General features: G+C 34.6%; 1 long non-coding RNA gene across 1 annotated transcript; it reads right to left on the bottom strand.

The window, feature by feature from the left end:
• Positions 1-762: 762 nt before the first annotated feature.
• On the bottom strand, positions 763-2,939 carry LOC128296570 (uncharacterized). Its single transcript, XR_008287204.1, has 2 exons — positions 2,750-2,939; positions 763-918 (listed from the first exon to the last, which is right to left on the bottom strand). It is a non-coding gene; the product is annotated as an uncharacterized LOC128296570 (long non-coding RNA).
• Positions 2,940-15,989: the final 13,050 nt, after the last annotated feature.

The raw sequence follows: 15,989 nt of genomic DNA, 5'->3' as shown, positions 1-15,989 counted from the left end.
TTTCCTAATATACTAAACTATCAATTAATCCTTACAGTTTAGTCCTTTTATTAAACTAAACTTAATTTCTTGCAATTTAACACCTAAAACTTCAAGAAATCAACAATGACAATTTTTTTAAAACTTCAACAATTTTAAAATTGGTACATGAGCTAGCTAAATCAAGCTTCCACGACCTCAAAACTTTTTTTACAAGAAAATCACTTGAAAATGCTTACCAATTATAGATCGAATTGACTGAGCTTCAAAAATGGTTTTTTTTTTTTTAGGTTTTTAGGCTTTGGATGACGAGGAAGAAGAAAGATGAACAAATTTCCACTAATGTAGCACCCCAAACCCGGCTCAGAAGTTATGGCCGGATCCGGCATGCCACATCAAAAATGTAAAAAAAAATTTCCATTCTAAGTCCAGAAAATCGTACTTGATGTTTAAAAGATTAATTCATTAAAGGTTAAAGTGAATGGAAGTTGTGCACCAGGTAGGAAACCGGAAAAGAGGTGGTGAGTCCATCGGACTGCTTAAGTACCAAGCTCCCTTCGGATCCAATCCTAGACATGCATAATATTTCTAGGAAACCGATTTGATTAAGTCATTTTTAGGAAAAGTGATTAATTTTGGAAAATACTTTCACTGCGGAAGCTTTGCTTGTTGTCGTGTTATTTTGAAATCAACTGTTGTTTTTGAAAACGCGCCCTAAAGCTATCCAATTTCAACAGTTAAAATAAGTATTGCCTATCTTAGTAATACATATAAAAAAAACCATCAAAAATAAATAAGCGACCTTATCACATTTAAAAACCCAAAACTTCAAACGTAAATAAAAGGATGTCCAGTTCACCAGAAGAAAATCAAACTTTCAGAACAGGTGGCCACTCCGAATTCCCTCACAGCTCCAAGCCCACTATGGTTGGGGATTACCTACGTGGATGAAAATAAAAGGGGTGAGTTTGGGGAAACTCAGTGTGTAAATTAACCCAACCATAGCCTATATCAGCTTAAACCACAGAAATAGAATAAGTTGGCCTTAGCCCAGAACAGAATTCAAACTAAAGCCCATAGGCCCATAATGTAACGTAATGATATTACATGTTTATGCAGAAACCCAACCATATCCAACCGTATACACCCCTGTACCAACCTTACACCGTGTGGGGAGACAACTCGACCCACCCAACCGCTACACACCACAGAATTTGCAGCATGGCTGCAGAGAAGAATAATGTGACGAGTCACCAGATATAGATAATCGTGGCGAGCCACCGTAGCAGAATATTTGTGGCGAGCCACCGGATCAGATATTTGTGGCATAGCCACCAGAACGCTTCCTCCATAATATAATCCATGTCCCCATGCAACAGATATATAATCATGGCATACATCATACAGAATCAGATCGTCATGCCTTTCAGTCAAAATTAACCCTAAGGGTATAACGGTAATTTTGCACCTAGGGGTATAACAGTAATTTTCCATACATAGGGGTATTATAGTAATTTAGCTACTTTTAGGGTTTTCATGCATATCCTAACTATTTACGTACTATCAGAACACTTACCGCACATACTTACTGAATTGGGCCCGTTGGCCCATGAACCCGATCTTTGGCCCATTAAGCCCAAATTATCAAAATGTACAAAATCGCTGCAGTTTATTACTTTAGATTACCAAATATACAAACCCAACTATCTTACGAGCATTTGCACACTCGCAAATTCCCAAAATCTCGACTTTTTCGGCATTTCGCTTTTCGACTTTTGCCAATCTAGTCTATGAGAGGTGTCGATTACACACATTGCTTTGCGACGATATCTTGTGAGATCCACACACAAACCGCCTACAATTGGATTACTAACACGTTAATCTAACTATTCAAATACAAACTACGTATTAACCCCTTACAATATTCGGCCAACCGCACCTACAAATCATAGTAAGCTTCTAAGATATCAATAAGCAACTCATTAACAAATTTTTGTCAATGTTTACCACATAATCATAATTTCACTGCAAGCCGTCTTCCTGAGCAACAGTCACTAAATTATTTATAACTGGAGCTACGAAACTCCAAATCAAGTGCAGTTGATTTTCCTTGAAAATAGACTCATATATATTTTATCCATAAAATTTTCAGAATTTTTGGTTTAGCCAATCAATACCAGATTTTTCTCAAAGTTTCCCATGTTTCACTGTTTGACTAATCTGACCACTCTTCATTACGAATCAAATTTCTCATTGTACAAAATTCAAAATATGTTCTTGTTTATTTCATTAGAAACTAGACTCAATAAGCTTTAATTACATAATTTATTCAGCTTCTAATTCTTCTCCCAAAATTTATGGTGATTTTCCAAAGTCACGTTACTGCTGCTGTCCCAAGCAGATTTATTACCAAATCACTCTTTCACACATACCTTGCATGCATGTTATTTAAACATGTATATCACCAATCAATCATCACATATCTATGATTTTACTTAAGTATAATCTCCATTTCATCATTTTAAAGCACAACATGTTAGCTGATTTTTCCTTTAACATCTAAGGCACATGCATGCTCATTTGTTTGGCTCAACTTCACCTATCTTCCATTTTTCATCAAAAGAACATGAAACAACAACCATTTCCTTCATTTTAATTCATGACTAAATGCTCACAACACAACTAAAAATCAAAATATACTTCAAGAGTTAAGATAGAGTCAAGAAGAACTCATGAACCTTAAAATAGAAGCAAGGTACCAAGAACTTACCTTCAATTTTCCTCCTCCTAATGACCAAATACTCAAGAGCTTTCTCCTCTCCTTTCTCTTCTCTAACTTTCAGCTATGATGAACAAAGATGGACAAAACTTTGTTCTTTTCACCCCTTTTTCTTTTAATAAAACTTCATATTTCATCCATTTAATTCTTTAATACAAAAGACATGAAATTCTTATCATGAAACATTTACCTAACCCATTATCATGAAACATTTACCTAACCCATTATCATGGAACATTTACCTAACCTATTATCATTGAACATTTACCTAACCTATTATCATTGAACATTTACCTAACCTATTATCAATTTGTATCAATTTGTACCATAAATTATGGATATCAAGTGTACATTTTGTCTACAACAACATGATGGCTAGCCACTTCATGTAAAATGGGAGGTTTGTCATGCAAATCCTCCTATTTTGCACTCCTATTTATTTGGCCACTTCAATTTAGCCTATAGCATTTTCAAACATTTTCACATAGGTCCTATTTCATAATTTCACCCCCTTTTTCTTATGGAACAAAAATTAACTAAAATTGTCGGGTTCTATCTTAAGTTTGGGCTTTCTAGAGGCCCACTAACATAATTAAACCTATGCCAACATTCACAGGATTCTCGAAAATTGGGGCGTTACAACTCTACCCTCCTTAAAGAAATTTCGTCCTCGAAATTTACCTAATCCAAACAGATGAGGGTATTTCTATTGCATCGTCTCTTCTGGCTCCCAAACTCAGAAGTTTCCCCTTCCTTAACTTGTTGAAAACGAGCAACCAAAGACTCATCTTTCAACTGTTTTTCCTTAATCTGATCCACCCAGGTTAGCCGCACTTGCAACTTAGCAAACAAACTTCCATCATCATACAGACTCAGACGAGCAAACATTGCTCTCAGATCAGATACAGCTCTACGACTTAGAGCATCGGCTACCACATTAGCCTTGCTTGGGTGATACTCGATCGAACAATCATAATTCTTAAGCAACTCAATCCATCTCCTTTGCCTAAGGTTCAGCTCCTTCTGAGTCAACAAATACTTAAGACTCTTATGGTCAGTGTATATAATACACCTTTCTCCGTACAAGTAATGTCTCCAAATCTTAAGTGCAAATATCACTGCTGCCAACTCTAAATCATGAGTCAAATAGTTTCCCTCATGAGGCTTAAGCTATCGTGATGCATATGCAACCACCTTACCCTCTTGCATTAACACGCAGCCCAAATCCACGTGTGATGCGTCACTGTACACACTAAAATCCTTCCCAGACTCTGGCTGAATTAACACAGGTGCTTCAGTCAGAACTTTCTTCAACTTCTCAAAAGCTTCCTGCTGCTTCTCAGTCCATACAAACGGTACTCCTTTCCTTATGAGTTTTGTCAGAGGTGCTGCCATCACAGAAAAACCTTCCACAAACCTTCTGTAGTATCCTGCCAACCCTAGGAAACTTTAAATTTCCGACACCGTCCTAGGTGGCTTCCACTCCAAAATTGCTTCAATCTTTCGAGGGTCCACCTTAATCCCTTCGGTAGAGACCACATGTCCTAAGAAGGTTACCTCCATCAACCGAAATTCACACTTGCTGAACTTCGCAAAGAGTTCCTTCTCCCTTAACACTCGCAGCACTATACGGAGATGCACATCATGTTTCGCTTGAGTTTCAGAATATACCAGGACATCGTCAATAAAGATGACTACGAACTGATCTAAAAATGGTTGGAACACACGATTCATCAGATCCATAAACGCCAGGAGCGTTCGTTAGTCCAAATGGCATAACCAGAAACTCGTAATGACCATACTGAGTCCTGAATGTCGTCTTTTGGATATCTGCCTCCTTGACCCTTAACTGATGATATCCAGATCGAAGGTCGATCTTGGAAAATACGGAAGCTCCTCTAAGCTGGTCGAATAGATCGACAATCCTTGGTAGTGGATACTTATTCTTAATCGTCATTTTGTTCAACTGGCGATAATCAATGCACATCCGCATCGTACCATCCTTCTTTTTCACGAATAGCACCGGTGCTCCCCATGGAGACACGCTTGGCCTAATGAAGTCCTTGTCCAACAACTCTTAAATTTGAGCCTTTAACTCCACTAACTCCTTCGGTGCCATCCTATACGGTGCGATGGACACAGGCGCCGTTCCAGGCAACAAATCTATTCCAAACTCAACTTCTCGGTTCAGAGGCAATCCTGGAAGCTCCTCCGGAAAAACATCTTGGAACTCCTTTACAGTCCTAACCTTATCCACTATCAGTCCCTCCTCTTCTGACTGACTTACAAATGCCAAATAGGCCTCACAACCTTTTCGAATCCACTTTTCGGCTCTTAAAGCCGACACCACATTGGACAAAAATCCCTTCGCTCACCTATCACCATAGCCTCCTTATCCTTTGTGGTCCTTAACACCATTTATTTAGCAGCACAATCCAGAGTCACCTTATGCTTAACAAGCCAGTCCATCCTAAAATGAGATCAAACTCTCTGAACGGTAACTCCATCAGATCTCCAGGGAAAATCCTACTTTGAGTTTCTAAGGGTACACCCCTATACAGTTTGTTTACCCTAACGAAAGTGACCCAAAGGACTTACTACAGATACCCCACTCACAATCTCCTCAGAGCGGTCCAAGTTGTCCATAATCCGTTCGTGGCCTCCAACCAATATTCCGCCACATTCGGGCTATACCGACACGCCCTAAAGATCTCCACTCCGTTAGCTCAAGTCATTCGAAATCGATCCTCGAATTCCGTTGTTCGAACTTGTCCCGCAACCCTTTCCGAACACGAAGCATTACCGTGACGGGCATCATCCCCAAAGACCATGATCATGAGACTCTACCTCTGTTGTCGGTGGTACCGGTGCATCCACCGCCTGCATATGTCTCGAAGACGAAGATCTCGCTCGAGCACTTCCTCGGCTCCGTCCACGGCCTCTTGTACTCATATCGTATTATCTTGATTCTGAATTTTTATGCATCAATTAATATTCCAGTGTTTATTATAGATGTTTTATGAATCGACGATGAGTTCAGAGTTTGTTTTCGCAGAATCGAAGTCTAGCTACAATTTCAGTCTCTTATCAGATTGTCCTATGGTTTCAGTATTATCCTATCTAGAGTATCCTAGCAGGATTTTAGTACAGACAGATAAGTCAGAAAAAAATTCAGAAGAGTTCAGAGTAATACTTACAGGCTTGGGCCGGAGATTCGGAATGCCACCTTCTAAAGATCTAAATTTTGAAAATCGAGTTTTTCGCATTCTTTATAAAATTTTCGCTTTCGAAAATCTTTGTTTTTGTAAACCCATTCCACAGCTGAGTTGTTGCAACCTAGGCTCTGATACCACTAAATGTAGCACCCCAAACCCGGCTCAGAAGTTATGGCCAGATCCGGCATGCCACATCAAAAACGTAAAAAAAATTTCTATTCTAAGTCCAGAAAATCGTACTTGATGTTTAAAAGATTAATTCATTAAAGGTTAAAGTGAATGTAAGTTGTGCACCAGGTAGGAAACCGGAAAAGAGGTGGTGAGTCTATCGGACTGCTTAAGTACCAAGCTCCCTTCGGATCCAATCCTAGACATGCATACCGCCATTGCCACACTTTAACGTCATGGATATTTGTAGGAAACCGATTTGATTAAGTCATTTTTAGGAAAAGTGATTAATTTTGGAAAATACTTTCACTGCGGAAGCTTTGCTTGTTGTCGTGTTATTTTGAAATCAACTGTTGTTTTTGAAAACGCGCCCTAAAGCTATCCAATTTCAACAGTTAAAATAAGTATTACCTATCTTAGTAATACATATAAAAAAACCATCAAAAATAAATGAGCGACCTTATCACATTTAAAAACCCAAAACTTCAAACGTAAATAAAAAGATGTCCAGTTCACCAGAAGAAAATCAAACTTTCAGAACAGGTGGCCACTCCGAATTCCCTCACAGGTCCAAGCCCACTATGGTTGGGGATTACCTACGTGGATGAAAGTAAAAGGGGTGAGTTTGGGGAAACTCAGTGTGTAAATTAACCCAACCATAGCCTATATCAGCTTAAACCACAGAAATAGAATAAGTTGGCCTTAGCCCAGAACAGAATTCAAACTAAAGCCCATAGGCCCATAATGTAACGTAAGCAGATATTACATGTTTATGCAGAAACCCAACCATATCCAACCGTATACACCTCGTACCAACCTTACACCGTGTGGGAGACAACTCGACCCACCCAACCGCTACACACCACAGAATTTACAGCATGGCTACCAGAACAGATAATGTGACAGAGTCACCAGATATAGATAATCGTGGCAGAGCCACCAGAACAGATATTTGTGGCAGAGCCACCAGATCAGATATTTGTGGCATAGCCACCGTAACGCTTCCTCCATAATATAACCCATGTCCCCATGCAAGCAGATATATAATCATGGCATACATCATACGTAATCGATCGTCATGCTTTTCGGTCAAAATTAACCCTAGGGTATAACGGTAATTTTGCACCTAGGGGTATAATGATAATTTTCCATACATAGGGTATTATAGTAATTTAGCTACTTTTAGGGTTTTCATGCATATCCTAACTATTTACGTACTATCGAACACTTACCGCACATACTTATCGAATTGGGCCGTTGGCCCATGAACCCGATCTTTGGCCCATTAAGCCCAAATTATCAAAATGTCTGAAATCGCGTACTACAGTTTATTACTTTAGATTACCAAATATACAAACCCAACTATCTTACGAGCATTCGCACTTTTCGCAAATTCCCAAAATATCGACTTTTCGGCATTTCGCTTTTTGGCTTTTGCCAATCTAGTCTATGAGAGGGTGTCGATTACACACATTTGCTTGACGATATCTTGTGAGATCCACACACAAACCGCCTACAATTGGATTACTAACACGTTAATCTAACTATTCAAATACAAACTACTTATTAACCCCTTACAATATTCGGCCAACCGCACCTACAAATCATAGTAAGCTTCTAAGAAATCAATAAGCAACTCATTAACAAATTTTTGTCAATGTTTACCACATAATCATAATTTCACTGCAAGCTGTCTTCCTGAGCAACAGTCACTAAATTATTTATAACTGGAGCTACGAAACTCCAAATCAAGTGCAGTTAATTTTCCTTGAAAATAGACTCATATATATTTTATCCATAAAATTTTCAGAATTTTTGGTTTAGCCAATCAATACCAGATTTTTCTCAAAGTTTCCCATGTTTCACTGTTTGACTAATCTGACCACTCTTTATTACGAATCAAATTTCTCATTGTACAAAATTCAAAATATGTTCTTGTTTATTTCATTAGAAACTAGACTCAATAAGATTTAATTACATAATTTATTCAGCTTCTAATTCTTCTCCCAAAATTTATGGTGATTTTCCAAAGTCACGTTACTGCTGCTGTCCCAAGCAGATTTATTACCAAATCACTCTTTCACACATACCTTGCATGCATGTTATTTAAACATGTATATCACCAATCAATCATCACATATCTATGATTTTACTTAAGTATAATCTCCATTTCATCATTTTAAAGCACAACATGTTAGCTGATTTTTCCCTTTAACATCTAAGGCACATGCATGCTCATTTGTTTGGCTCAACTTCACCTATCTTCCATTTTTCATCAAAAGAACATGAAACAACAACCATTTCCTTCATTTTAATTCATGACTAAATGCTCACAACACAACTAAAAATCAAAATATACTTCAAGAGTTAAGGTAGAATCAAGAAGAACTCATGAACCTTAAAATAGAAGCAAGGTACCAAGAACTTACCTTCAATTTTCCTCCTCCTAATGACCAAATACTCAAGAGCTTTCTCCTCTCCTTTCTCTTCTCTAACTTTCAGCTATGATGAACAAAGATGGACAAAACTTTGTTCTTTTCACCCCTTTTTCTTTTAATAAAACTTCATATTTCATCCATTTAATTCTTTAATACAAAAGACATGAAATTCTTATCATGAAACATTTACCTAACCCATTGTCGTGAAACATTTACCTAACCCATTATCATGGAACATTTACCTAACCTATTATCATTGAACATTTACCTAACCTATTATCAATTTGTATCAATTTGTACCATAAATTATGGATATCAAGTGTACATTTTGTCTACAACAACATGATGGCTAGCCACTTCAGTAAAATGGGAGGTTTGTCATGCAAATCCTCCTATTTTGCACTCCTATTTATTTGGCCACTTCAATTTAGCCTATAGCATTTTCAAACATTTTCACATAGGTCCTATTTCATAATTTCACCCCCTTTTTCTTATGGAACAAAAATTAACTAAAATTGTCGGGTTCTATCTTAAGTTTGGGCTTTCTAGAGGCCCACTAACATAATTAAACCTATGCCAACATTCACAGGATTCCCGAAAATTGGGGCGTTACAACTAAGGTTTTATATTTATACTTTAATCTAATCTTTAATTATTTAGTTAACTTAATTTAATCAAAATTTATTAACTCAATCTATCCTTAATCAAAATAAGTGGATTCTTCCATCACAAAGCACCAACTCATATTTCAAAATGGTTTAATTGTAATTTTGAACCTTTGGTTAATTGCAATTAAAGTCCTCAAGCCCATTTCTAATTAAAAATCTATAACAATTGAACTTTTACAATTTAGTATTGGAATGATGGTATTGTTTTTTTTTCACAATATTTGTTAAGAATTTGCCACACACTCAAATATCTATTTTAATTAGATTTCTTAGTTATCTTATATATTGTCAAAATACGAGTACCATCGTATTAATAGCACTTTGAAAGACTATAAATATTACTCTTGAGATATATGAAATATTTAATATTTAAAAGTTTGGAGAAATTTTTAAGAGATTAATTGACCTTAATCAATATTCAAAATTTTATATAGTGCACGTGCTTAAAATAAGTATACTATTCATAACATTTGTTTTCATTAAAATGTATCAACGATCACCCACCATGTCTTCGAGTAAAACAAAAAGAAGCAAATCTATATCACCAATAAGAATGATAAACATGGCCACTGAAAATGTGGAGAGACGTTATATGTATTTCTGCTGTGTATGGCTATTAGGCACCAGACTTGTCAACGGCCCCCAAAAATCGCCAAAATTATATCATTTTAAACACTTTAAATTTTGTCTCATTTTCATCCTTAAGCATCAATAAGAATATATCTCACTTTTTTCCTTAACCTTTTAAAAAACATAAAAGATGGTAAAGGTTCCTTTTGTTGTGTTCTTATTGGCTTTGGTGCTTTCAATCCAATTCGTAGTGGGACAAGATGAGGAGGCTATAGATGAGGAAGTATCCCGGGAAGCCGACAATGTACTTTTGAGTTCAGGGGCAACTAATCTCGTTGAAAGCTTTAAAAGCGCTGCTGGAGATAATTCCCAAAGTGTGGATGGGCCAACTTCTGGCTTAGCTGATGAGATTGCAGCTTCTCCAGAATCGAAAGTAGAAGTTGCTACTGAATCTGCTGGTGGGATGAAGCGTAAAATGGCATAATAGACCCCGATGATGTTTAGAAAGAAACATCAGACCTAAATTTTTTTAAAGAGGTGGCTAAATCCATTAAAAATAATAAAAACAATGCAAAAAATAATAAAAGCAACATCCATAGTTTTTGCAAAATATGTAATGCAACAATTTACTTTTAAAAAGAAAAAAAGTTACGTTAACATTTATTGGCACATTTTGTCACTTATTTTCTTAATTATGTAAACTTTTCCAATAGATATATTTATTTTTCATTTTAATAAAGTAGATGACATATTTTATTTTTGAGCAATTAATATGTTAGATCGAAGAGAAAATTCATCCTATCCGTTAAAAATTTCATACGTTTGCACTGTTAATAACAAATGTGGATTATGAAATAACCAAATAGTGGCACATGGCATACCATGTGTATCTCACGTTGGTATACAATGACCAATTTTTAAAAATAGAAATGGATGGAAGTGTTAACAGAATAGCCAATTTGCTATTTGATCTAACGTGCAGGGACAAATTTACTCACTTTTTGAATAGATAGGCCTCCGTGGTACTTTTTTTGTAAATCTATAATGTAAGATAGTAAAGTCGAAGCATTTTCTTATTGTATGTTCTATATTTAAAAAGAACTAATGATGTATTATTTCCCTAAAAATAGACCAAAAGGATTTTGAGACAAATCTTTTTTTTTTTTGGAACTAATAATGAATTTGGGTAAACTCAAAAAAAAAAAATAGTCACTTATGATTGGCTAAATATAGGTCTTGGCCATTGAACTTTAATTTGTTACGTATTGCTCCCTAACATGTCATTTGGTAACATTTTACTCAGTTATTCGTATTTATTTTTTTACTCAAAATAAAACCTAGTGACCCAATCTCAGCTCTATCCTCACCACCATTCAAAACTCCAATCTCTAAACCTTGGCAAATTTGCACCATAGCCCACTGTAAACCGAGACCTAATCTCAACTCTAACAATACATTTTCATAGTCATATAAATCAACCTACCAACTTCAACCTCACCGAACCATTACTAGCAAAGTTCCCAGAGCTCTCAACTCCAGCTAATCATCACCAACCTTTCTTACCATTCTCTCTCATTGACATTCTCTTAGCTTCCACTCACCCATTATCTCCATCACCAATCTCTTCCCTCAGCATAGTCTCGACCTCAACAACTCCCATCCCGTCTCCCATCAACGGTCACAAACTCCAACTTAAACAAGTAAGCTTTCACCTCTCCCTTCACCATAGTTAGCATCAACAACACCCATCCTCTAACAGCAACGTGAAATATATTCGACTCAGTCCGAACAACTAATAGTGTAACCAAATTCTAACTTCATTGTACAATTCAATTTATGCTTTATCATGCTTATTTCATCATTAATTTATAAATTCAACATAGAATATAACAGGTACCAACTCAATTTTATAACAATTTCATATATTAAGTCATGCAATTTTCTATTCTATTCAATTTAGTACTTGTTTTGATATCTAATCTAAATCACATCAATTCCGTTCAAGAAATCATCAAGAACTCACCTCCAACTCCATATAATGTAGAGTGATATAAACATGTAGAAAATAAATGGCTCTCGAATCATAGAAATAGAAACCAAAATTCTGAGCTACTTATCAACGATTTTAGATTTTCATTTCCTTCCTTCTCAACGAATCTGAGTCGACGTTAGCTACAGATTGACATAGAACATATAGAATGTCAATAGTCAACAAATTCCCAATCAATTATCAATTTATAAAAAATTTAATTTATTCAATTTAGTCCCTAAAACCTAGACTAACATAACTTTCAATTTAAAGCTTTGGATTGAAATTCAATTTCATTATTACTCATTACAGACTTCTTATTTCTTATTCCTACTTCCAATTTTATGTTTTTTCAATTTTTCCCTAATATACTAAACTATCAATTAATCCTTACAGTTTAGTCCTTTTATTAAACTAAACTTAATTTCTAGCAATTTAACACCTAAAACTTCAAGAAATCAACAATTCAAATTTTTTAAAACTTCAACAATTTTAAAATTGGTACATGAGCTAGCTAAATCAAGCTCCCACAACCTCAAACTTTTTTTTACAAGAAAATGACTTGGAAATGCTTACCAATTATGGATCGAATTGGCTGAGGTTCAAAAATGGTTTTTTTTTAGGTTTTAGGCTTTGAACGACAAGGAAGAAGAAAGATGAACAAATTTCCACTAAGGTTTTATATTTATACTTTAATCTAATCTTTAATTATCTAGTTAACTTAATTTAATCAAAATTTATTAACTCAATCTATCATTAATCAAAATAAGTGGATTCTTCCATCACAAAGCAGCAACTCACATTTCAAAATTGTTTAATTGTTATTTTGAACCTTTGGTTAATTGCAATTGAAGTCCTCAAACCTATTTCTAATTAAAATCTATAACAATTAAACTTTTACAATTTAGTACTGATATGATGGTATTGCTTCTTTTTCACAAGATTTGTTAAGAATTTGCCACACTCAAATATCTATTTTTAATTAGATTTCTAAGTTATCTTATATATTCTTTAAATACAAGTATCATCATATTAATAGCACTTTGAAAGACTAAAAATATTACTCTTGAGATATATGAAATATTTAATATTTAAAAGTTTGGAGATATTTTTTAAGAGATTAATTGACCTTAATCAATATTCAAAATTTTATATAGTGCATGTGCTTAAAATAAGTATACTATTCATAACATTTGTTTTCATTAAAATGTATCAACGATCACCCACCATGTCTTCAAATAAAAGAAAGAGAAGCAAATCTATATCACCAATAAGAATGATAAACATGGCCACTGAAAATGTGGAGAGAAGTTATATGTATTTTTGCTGTGTATGGCTATTAGGCACCGAACTTGTCAACGGCCCCCAAAATTCGCCAAAACTAGCTCATTTTAAACACTTTAAATTTTGTCTCATTTTCATCCTTAAGCATCAATAAAAATATATCTTACTTTTTTCCTTAACCTTTTAAAAAACATAAAAGATGGTAAAGGTTCCTTTTGTTGTGTTCTTATTGGCTTTGGTACTTTCAATCCAATTAGTAGTGGGACAGGATGAGGAGGCTATAGATGAGGAAGTATCCCGGGAAGCCGATGATGTACTTTTGAGTTCAGGGGCAACTAATCTCGTTGAAAACTTTAAAAGCTCTGCTGGAGATAATTCCCAGAGTGTGGATGGGCCAACTTCTGGCTTAGCTGATGAGATTGCAGCTTCTCCAGAATCGGAAGTAGAAGTTGCTATTGATTCTGCGGGTGGGATGAAGCATAAAATGGCATAATAGACCCTTATGATGTTTAGAAGGATACATCATACCTAAATTTTTTTAAAGAGGTGGCTAAAACTGTTAAAAATAATAAAAACAATGCAAAAAATAATAAAAGCAACATCCATAGTTTTTGTAAAGTATGTAATGCAATAATTTAATTTTAAAAATAAAAAAAGTTACCTTAACATTTATTGGTACATTTTGTCACTTATTTTCTCAATTATATACACGTTTCCAATAGATATATTTATTTTTCATTTTAATAAAGTAGATGGCATATTTTATTTTTGAGCAATTAATATGTTAGATCGAATAGAAAATTTGTCCTATCCGTTAAAAATTTCATGCGTTTGCACTGTTAATAACAAATGTGGATCATGAAATAACCAAATAGTGACATATGGCATGCCATGTGTATCTCACGTTGGCATACAATGACCAATTTTTAATTATAGAAATGGGTGAAAATTTTAACAGAATAGCCAATTTGCTATTTTGATCTAACGTGCAGGGACAAATTTGCCCATTTTTTGAATAGATAGGACAAAATGTAACCCGACTCCTAGTACAATGGCCTCCATGATACTTTTATCATAAAAATCTATAATGTAAGATATTAAAGTCGAAGGATTTTCTTACTGTATGTACTATGTTTAAAAAGAACCAATGATGTATGATTTCCCTAAAAAACGACCAGAAGGATTTTGAGATAAAAATCATATTTTTTTTTGGGATTTAAACTAATAATGAATTTGGGTAAACTCAAAAAAAAAAAAAATAGTCACTTATGATTGATTAAATATAGGTTATGGCCATTGAACTTTAATTTGTTAAGTTTTGCTCCCTACCATGTCATCTGGTAACATTTTACTCAGTTATTCATATTTAGTTTTTTACTCAAAATAAAACCTAGTGACTCAATCTCTGTCTCTATCCTCACCACCATTCAAAACTCCAACCTCTAAACCTTGGCAAATCTACACCATAGCCCACTGTAAACCGAGACCTAATCTCAACTCTAACAATACATTTTCATAGTCATCTAAATCAACCCACCAACTTCAACCTCACCGAACCATTACTAGCAAAGTTCCCACAGCTCTCAACTCCAGCTAATCATCACCAACCTTTCTTACCATTCACTCTCATTGACATTCTCCTAGCTTCCACTCACCCATTATCTCCATCACCAATCTCTTCCCTCAGCATAGTCTCGGCCTCAACAACTCCCATCCCGTTTCCCATTAACGGTCACAAACTCCAACTTAAACAAGTAAGCTTTCAACTCTCCCTTCACCATAGTTGGCATCAACAACACCCATCCTCTAACAGTAACGGCAAATATATTCGACTTAGTCCGAACAACTAATAAGGTAACCAAATTTTAACTTCATTATACAATTCAATTTGCTCTTTATCGTGCTTATTTCATCATTAATTTATAAATTCAACATAGAATATAACATGTACAAACTCAATTTTATAACAATTCCATATATTAAGTAAGTCATGCAATTTTCTATTCTATTCAATTTAGTACTTGTTTCGATATCTAATCTAAATCACATCAATTCGGTTCAAGAAATCATCAATAACTCACCTCTAACATGTAAAGTGATATAAACATGCAGAAAATAAATGGTTTTCAATTCATAAAAATACAAACCAAAATTCTAAGTTAGTCATCAATGACTTTGGATTTTCATTTCCTTCTCAACGAATCTGAGTCGACGTTAGCTACGAATTGTCATAGAACATATAGAACTGTCAATAGTCAACAAATTCCCAATCAATTGTCAATTTATAAAAAAAAAATTCAATTTATTAAATTTAGTCCCTGAAACCAAGACTGACATAACTTTCAATTTAAAACTTTGGATTGAAATTCAATTTCATTATTACTTATTACAGACTTCCTATTTCTTATTCCTACTTCAAATTTTACGTTTTATTCAATTTTTCCCTAATATACTAAACTATCAATTAAGCTTTACAATTTAGTCCTTTTATTAAGCTAAACTTAATTTCTAGCAATTTAACACCTAAAACTTCAAGAAATCAACAATAACAATTTTTTAAAACTTCAACAATTTTAAAATTGGTACATGGGCTAGCTAAATCAAGCTCCCACGACCTCAAAACTTTTTCTACAAGAAAATGACTTGGAAATGCTTACCAATTATGGATCGAATTGATTGAGCTTCAAAATTGGTTTTTTTTTTTAGGATTTTAGGCTTTGGACGACAAGGAAGAAGAAAGATGAACAAATTTCCACTAAGGTTTAATATTTATACTTTAATCTAATCTTTAATTATCTAGTTAACTTAATTTAATCAAAATTTATTAACTCAATCTATCATTAATCAAAATAAGTGGAT

This window comes from Gossypium arboreum, chromosome 1 (assembly GCF_025698485.1).
Source record: "Gossypium arboreum isolate Shixiya-1 chromosome 1, ASM2569848v2, whole genome shotgun sequence".
NCBI lineage: Eukaryota > Viridiplantae > Streptophyta > Magnoliopsida > Malvales > Malvaceae > Gossypium > Gossypium arboreum.
This window is presented reverse-complemented; position numbering and strand designations above follow the sequence as displayed.